This window comes from Triturus cristatus, chromosome 8 (assembly GCF_964204655.1).
Source record: "Triturus cristatus chromosome 8, aTriCri1.1, whole genome shotgun sequence".
NCBI lineage: Eukaryota > Metazoa > Chordata > Amphibia > Caudata > Salamandridae > Triturus > Triturus cristatus.
This window is the reverse complement of record NC_140591.1, coordinates 1,568,123,340-1,568,131,771: the sequence shown is the minus strand read 5'-3', so window position 1 is coordinate 1,568,131,771 and position 8,432 is coordinate 1,568,123,340. Positions and strand designations below refer to the sequence as shown.

General features: G+C 36.6%; 1 pseudogene; it reads left to right on the top strand.

The window, feature by feature from the left end:
• The first annotated feature begins 1,284 nt into the window (after positions 1 to 1,284).
• Positions 1,285 to 2,298, top strand: LOC146806184 (olfactory receptor 51G2-like; annotated as a pseudogene).
• Positions 2,299 to 8,432: the final 6,134 nt, after the last annotated feature.

Sequence of the window (8,432 nt, the reverse complement as noted above, 5' to 3'; positions counted from 1 at the left end):
AAAACTGCATTAAAAAGCATTTCTAACTTAACATCAGCAGCCAATTGCTTCCATTTGCCGGTTTAAAATCTGGCTTCTCGTTTTAGGCCAAAACATTATTTCTACACGTTAATTGCATTAATTTGTGTTCATTAAAAATGCTCTAATAATGTGCTTTTGAAAAACCTATAAACCTTTCATTTTCTTGCAGCCAGAAGGGTATGATAGGCACAGTAGTACATTGATTTGTAAATTGACCACTGTGACAAAACATTATAGATGAAAATGTTGTCGCTAATTATTTTTCAATTCAGTGATTAGGTTCTTTGGGAACGATTTAGAGATTTACACAAACGTCCCCTTGCTGAATTCAAAATATCTACTTTTCAGAAACTTTCCATGACCACCCACGGGTTTCAGACTTGTTTCAATCACAAACTGCAAGAAGGTCTATCCCAAAATAATTAGGAAACATGGACTACCTGATCAAAGCAAACCTTTTGTTGATGCCATCAACAAAGTACATATACCTTCATGTATATCCCTTTTTTCTCAATTACCCTACTCAAAAAGGTTTTAAACTATATTTTGGCTATTTTCTCTGTGCTCCCCAAAGGAATCTACAAACCTTGCAAACCTTTTGAATCCCCAGGACATTATGAAGAAGGACCCACATTTGTAATGGACAGCTTTTGTGGATAAAATTTAGGAACAAACTTTTAGAACTAAGTATCATAAAGGCAGATGGGGAACTCTTAGCAGTTAAGTGGTAAATATTAAGGATGCAAACTTCAGTTAGATCCTTTGAATTAGTAAAGCAGGCCTATTTTCAATATACTGTAGAGGTGGAAAAGGTTAGTCTAATGTGCTTACTCTTTGCTTCTTGCCCAAGACATTGAATTAAAAAATGTAAAATATGCTAAATTGGTCTGCAAAACTATGGCTTCTCAAAAAGCTTTAAAATATTAAACCAATGTTACACTGTTACATTACCATGCACAGACTTGCTCTCCAACAGAATGCTTTAAAAAATAGATATTTTCTCTGTTGTGGTGGCCTTCTCGATCAATGCTTAGTAGCTTTTCCAGCCTTTGTTGTGTCCTACCCCAATACCTTCTGAAGGTAATGTACTTAGCCAGAAATTTGATTTGTCAACACTGTTGAAATTGGCCAATGCTGGTAACAAAGATTTTCCTACACATTTGCTGTATTTATATGATGACATAAGTTTTGCATTGCTTTAACTTACTATATGTATACTTATTCTAATTTATCGATAATTTCTTTGAAATTCTCAAGTCCATCATGTCCACTATTAACATCAGCAATATCAGCCTTCCATCATTCATTCTGATGGGCTTTCCTGGGACGTATGCTACAGAGATCTGGATTTCACTCCAAATCTTTCCTGTGTATCTTCCCTCTATTCTGGGAAATGGCCTCATGTTGTTCATCATACAGCAAGATAACCAGCTCAGAGAACCCATGCACCTTTTCCTGTCTATGCGTGCAGCCACAGATCTGTGTCTGGCTCTGTCTACATTACCTACAGTGCTTAGCGTGTTCTGCTTCAACTACAGAAGAATCCATTTCAGTGCCTGCCTGACCCAGGTGTTCTTCAAAAATTCAGTGTGCATAACAGAATCTACCATCTTGTTTGCCATGGCTTTTGTCTGCTATGTTGCCATATGTCACCCTCTAAGATATACATTAATATTACACCCACTAATATAAAAAATTGCACTTGTTTCAGTTCTCCGAGGAGGGCTCCTTACAGGGCCTGGAATTTGTTTGCTGAAAAGGCTTCTATACTGTAATAACAAAGCTCTCCCCCATGCCTTCTGCTACCACCCAGATATGATAAGGCTCACTTGTGCAGATACCACCATCAACAATCAATATGGCATGTTTGTAATGTTGTTCACCCTCCCCCTAGACTCAGTTTGCATCTTGTTTTCATACATAATGATTCTCAGGAGTGTCTTGAGTGGAGCACGTCAAGCAGAATGTCTCAAAGCTCTAAATACCTGCGTGAGCCACCTCTGCGTATTCCTCATATTTTATATCCCACTGATTGGTTTGAGTATGACTCACAGATACGCGCAGAAAGGTTCAGCACTGCTGATCGTCCTAATGGGTGATGACTTTCTTGTGGTACCACCAGCTCTGAACCCACTAGCTTACAGTATCAAAACCAAACAAATCTGTAATGCCATTTATAAAGTGTTTTGTGCCAAAAAGTTGAAGAACGTGAACTCCAACAGTCAAGTGGCACTGAGGGTGAACACTAAAGCGCTCACTAAAAGTTTGGCGGAATAGGTGAGGTATTTACCACACATGGAAAATATATTTAATCCAGAGTGAGGTATTTACCACGTGTGGACCATAGTGAAGGGATAAAGAAAAAGAAAACAATAGCGGGAAAGAGAGAGAAAAGGAGCAAAAAGGATAAAGACAGGAGAAATATAGTGTGAGAACCATCAAAAAGAGAGTTTGAGGAAGATATAGGTTGGAGACAGAATGGGAAGATGAACAAGGAAGTGAAGTTCGATGGGATAAAAATATGGAGAACACAAGCGAGATAGAGTGAAAACGAAAGAGGGAAGGAGGGAAAGAAAGAGCGGAAGATTTTATGTATGATATATTTTGTAAAACACTGTTTTTCAAAGGCGGATGAAAAATACATTGGTGTTTCAAATATTTTTATTCCATTCTTTGTAAAAATGAAATATGTTGCTTGTAATCAGTTGTTGTGTTAAAGAAGGCAGTCCAAGGTATAAATAAATAATAACATCAAGGAGAATAAACTTCGAGATTTTGATTCGACATAGCTTGGTCACTTCATGTAGCACAAATCAGGTTCTTTGTTGGTCCAATAGATAGATAGGTGCAATCTTTGTTAAAAAAACTATGGTGTGGAGCAACCATCAATGTCTTGTGAGAACCTCTCTCTCTTTATGTATTGATTTAGAATATGAGTGATTGAATCTAATCAAGTCTATTGAATAACTAGCGGTAAGTACAGCCACACGATCATCTTTTAATTTTTGCCTTTACATTTTTGTGACTTTCTTTCTTTGTTAGTTTGATGTCTTTTTTATCTCAAACAGAATGCCATAGATTTATGTGACATTTTACAGATGTAGCATATGTCTGTCCACCCAATGGATACAGATATTCACAAAATATAATTCAATTCTACCACATAACTATCATTCTCCTGCCATTAACCACATGTTTACAATAACCAACCACCTCCCACTTGACACAGCTTCACATGCATCTAAGCTTTCTATTACTTCTACCTGTCTCTCTCTCAAACCATGCCCCATTGTACCTTTTGCCAAATACAAACATTTTCTTTAGAAAACTAAAAGAGACACCTGCCTGTCATTCACACTTGGCTATGACTTCAGATTGTCTTAAAGACTGTAACTTAGATTAAGGTAAAACCACTGCTGTGTTATTCAAAGAAGCTGGGATACAGCATTTCATTGAGGATGAGAAAAGAATCTGTATTTCTATTTGTCATAATAAACTATTGGTGCTTTATTACTAGGACAATTTGAAACAGTCCTTGTGAAATTTTTGCAAATCAACATCTCACAGTTTTGGGCTAAGTTTAAGGTAGAGGCTAAAAGATCTTAGTTGCAATCTAAATATGCTTTCTGCTGAAATCTCTTTTGGACAGTGATTCCTTCCTTTTTCAGCATTATTCCATGGTGCTTGCCTCCCAATACGTTTGTATATTTTGGACTTAATAATGCCTTTTTGAGAAGGATTCTTCAGGATAGACCACAACAACCTTCACTATGTTTTAAATCATCTAATTGACATGCTGTTCCCTTGCCCCAGGAAATGGACAAAATACTTCTTAAAATGTTTCGAGGTCTGTGTGAAATAATAAAGACCAGTGTGCTGAATTCTGGAAAGGTGGCCGATTGTGAATTCAACCAGGTCTCTGTGTAGGTGGGGATGAAACATTTCCTCTAGGTTATATGTCATCATTTACCAAGGAACAACATCACTTGGATAACATTTACTACCAGTGAGGAAGAAGGCCCATGGCACTTTTCTTATATATATTTTTCTAAATATAATACCTGAACTGGAAATTGCAACTGTCCCTTGGAAGCAGGTGTGAACACAATGGTAACACTTTTTATGAACATTAAGAACAAATACACAGAGAGATTCCCTCCCATACCTGACCACTGAAATTAACCTTAACAGAGCACACATTTCACTCAAAATCTGGACAATAGTTTTAACCTCTGGTTAGCCATTAAACTCATACCCCTATGTCATGATCCCCTTTCTTTGTTTGATAGATCTATATTCTCATGCCTCCCAAAGTTCCTCATAAAACTTGCCCAAATCTACTATAATCATACAATTGTGTCAAAAACGTCCCCATTGAATCCCTCAGTTTATTCTGGCCTCACCCCACTTCTATAGATCAGATTACATTAACACCTTCCGTTAACTCCATGCTTATTCTCTTAGTGGAAGCACCTTTCTGCATGAAGAAAATGGCACTAAGAGAGTGTTACCATCAGTAACTTTTTTCTATGTCATTTCCAGAAGAGGACATGAGATTGAGAGACCGGCCATTGTGTTAATGACAGTCATCATGGCAGAGTGCCTACACCTGGTGTTAACAAGATTTTTTTTTTATCATAGATGAAGAGTGATTTGTAAAATTAATCCAATCCATCTAATACTAGAGCAGTCTTCCCTGACTCTTTGTATCTGATACTCACTGTAGCAGGTCAGGGTTTCCACACATGCCTTTACCACGCATCATTTACTATCCAATGCCTTTACCACACATACACCTTTACCACGCATGTCTTTACAACATGAAGTATGTACATGCTAAGGTAACACCTATATATATATTCACTAAAAAACCAAAGGTTTCAGGGGCGTTATAGTTAGGAATTGGCATTTAAAAAACCTTAGAAATTCACTAAAAAAAACATAGGTTTCAGGGGCGTTATAGTTAGCTGGACATTTCCCCCGTACAAAACCCTAGAAATTCCCCCGTTATAGTTAGTTCAGCTAACTATAGCTCGCGCCCCCGCAATGCACTGCTGATAACGTCACATATTACATCACTCATGACATGGTCAGTGACATCACTGATGACATCACTGATGACATCTTAAATGACATCACTGATGACATCACTGATGACGTCATCCAGTGAGTCTGTGTTTCTGTAAAGTTTTAATATGTTTAATATAGATATTGAAAGGCCTGTTGAAGAATGAGTGGGTGTACAAGTGTGTGAATGGATGATTTTCTAGGTGCGTAACTGACTCTGTAAGTGAGTCATTAAATGTATCTTACTGCAGACTAGTGACTAAATTGTGTGAATGTCTGTATGTGTCTGTGTGTTGGTGTACACGTGGCTGCATGGTTTTGTGAATACCTATATGAATGTGCATACATGGGTTATTGATTGGTTGTCTCAGTATCTGTATGGGTGCCTGAGTGTTTGTGTGGGTAGGGTGTGTGTGACTCTGTGCATAGATGTGTGAGTGGGTGATTCTATGGTGCATGGTTTTAAGAGTGCAACTGTGATGGACTGTATGGTTGGGTGAGTGTATGTATGAGTGTGTTTGTGATTGAATGTATATCTCAGTTGCACATTTGTCAGTAACTACATATGTGAAACGCAGTGAATATGTGTGTAAGAGTATATAATTATCTATATGCGAGAGTGTGTGATTGAGGGAGTGCCTGTATGGATGAGTGTGTGCTTGTATTAGTAATTGTATAAGAGTGTCAGAATTTGTTAGTATTTTTATGAGTAACTGAACTTGAGTGTGTTTAACTGTATAGGTGAGTAAATTGGACTGTGATTAATTATTTGCATGACTGACTAGGTGTGTCAGTACCTCAATGGCTAATTGGCAGTGTGTGAGTGTTTATATAGGTGTATAAATGCATATCATAGTCCTGTACGGAGTGACTGTACAGGTGAGTGAGTGGAGATGTATGTAGACCTAAGAGTCAATGAGTGGGTATGTAGTTATTGGTATTGGAGTATCTATGGTTTTCAAAATGGCCGTCTGAAATTTTGAGTCGGTGTATCAAAGGAAATATTAGGGTGTGAGAAGATGCACTAATTTATCACATGGATGACATCATCAGTGATGTCATCAGTGATGTCATTTGAGATGTCATCAGTGATGTCATCAGTGATGTCACTGACCATGTCATGAGTGATGTAATATGTGACGTCATCAGCAGTGCATTGCAGGGGCGCGAGTTATAGTTAGCTGAACTAACCATAACGGGTGAATTTCTAGGGTTTTGTACGAGGGAAATGTCCAGCTAACTATAACGCCCCTGAAACCTATGTTTTTTTTAGTGAATTTCTAAGGTTTTTTAAATACCAATTCCTAACTATAACGCCCCTGAAACATTTGGTTTTTTCAGTGAATTTCAAAGGTTTTTTAAATGCCAATTCCTAACTTTAACGTGCATGAAACCTATGGTTTTTTCAGTGAATTTCAAAGGTTTTTTAAATGCTAATTCCTATCTATAACTTATCTCTGAAGATATCATGTTTAATGATTTTAATTGGATTTCTATATTTTTCAAATTCAGTGTGTCAATTTCATTAATTATCTTTTTTTTTAAATACTTTTTTATCACCATTTTTTAAACTTATTTTTTTAATTAATTCTATTAAAAATTAAGAAATGTTATTTGAACTTAATGCGTTTTACAAGCATATTTTTTTATATTTTTCAAAATATTTTTTTAACTATATGTTCAAAACTGTATTTTATATATTTATTTCAATGTTTTTGGAACCGTGCACCCTATGCGCACCGTTCTCGATCCCTACGTGATAGCATCCGCGCATGGTACGAGTTGGGTATGTGTATAGTGCGCGATCGCAATGCGACAGGTTCGAAACTCCCAGCCTATACGCGACACGTTCGATGTACGTAACGCGATGTTTACGCGCTTCCGCGATGCATCATCTGCGTCTATGATGCGGTAGGTGCGCGGATCCCGCAAAATATTTAACCTGTAAAAAAACATAAATATATGTATTTCAAGTGAATCTTAATTGAAGACAAACTCTAAACTAGTGTTAAAACGAATATATTTTTACATCTAATCCTATATTTCTTTTTAATTGAATTTCGCGGCTGCACGCTGGGTGCGTGCTGCGTAAGCGCAGGGTGCGCGGATCCCATGTGACCTGCAAAAAAAGAGATTTGATTGGTTCATTACGCTTCCTCTTCTAACTATTGAAAGACCCCACCCATTTCAATCTTTCTTCTTTGACCTTCTTTAGAGCACCATCTCTTTGGAGACAAGAACATTTTTTAGACTAAGTTTACAGTTAGCTCTAACTTTTTTCAACCAAAAATGGCTTCACTTAGCCTACAGTAGGGAAACGGATTTATGTCAAAATGCAATTAAAAAATGGCAGGAACAGGAAAATCATGTATTATCGTTGAATGTTTGGAGGACCATTAACTATTTTAATTTCAATACACTTCGAGGTACCAACTGGCGTAGAATATTATTCTTTGGGAAATGGTTGTTATATCGCACTCCTGCAGCTATTTCCAAAATGTATACAAATTATTCATCAAACTGTTTTAGATGTTTACAGTATACTTCCGCCAATTGGTCTCATGTAATGGTCCATTGTATTAAAATTAGGGTATTTTGGGATGATATATTTGTTTTTTTTCAGACTAATTATAAAATTATGATCTCTTTAAATGAAAAATTGATGCTTTATGGTTTTGATCCGGATCTTAAAATCCCTGACCAGTTTGTTAAATTACTGTATATCGCAATGGCAGTGGCAAGATCTTTGATATTGCAGAACTGGCGGTCAGAACAGATCCCATCTAAATTAGAGTGGATAAAGAAAATGAGGAGAGTCAGGAAAAGTGAACAAATCTATGCCCTGCGGGTGGGGGGAGTAAGAAAATTTGATAACATTTGGGGACCTTATTTTGATTGATTTACATCGGGTTGATGATGCTTAACTGCAATATTTGGCTGTATTTTATGTTGAATCTGTTTTCGTTCTATTTGATCCTATGTATTGTTGATCAGTAATGTTTTAATGTCACTAAAGTACTTCAATAAAAATTAAAAAAAAAATAATACAAAAAAGGACTCACTGTGTGATTCTAGACAAACAACGCTATCCCTTGCACTATACCAAAACACATTTCTTCATCTAGAAGTAGTACTACATTTTAGTACAGAAACATAACATAACTCATTTCACAAATTCATAAACAATGACTGGTTTCTAATTCTACCAAAATATAAAAACAGCACAGTTATCTTTCTGCAAACACATGAAAAACACAAATGGTTATCACAGAATGGTTTCTACATGCACACACACTGTCAATAAGATTGTAGAGAAAAAAAGTGCTCCCTACACTTTAGCAGGA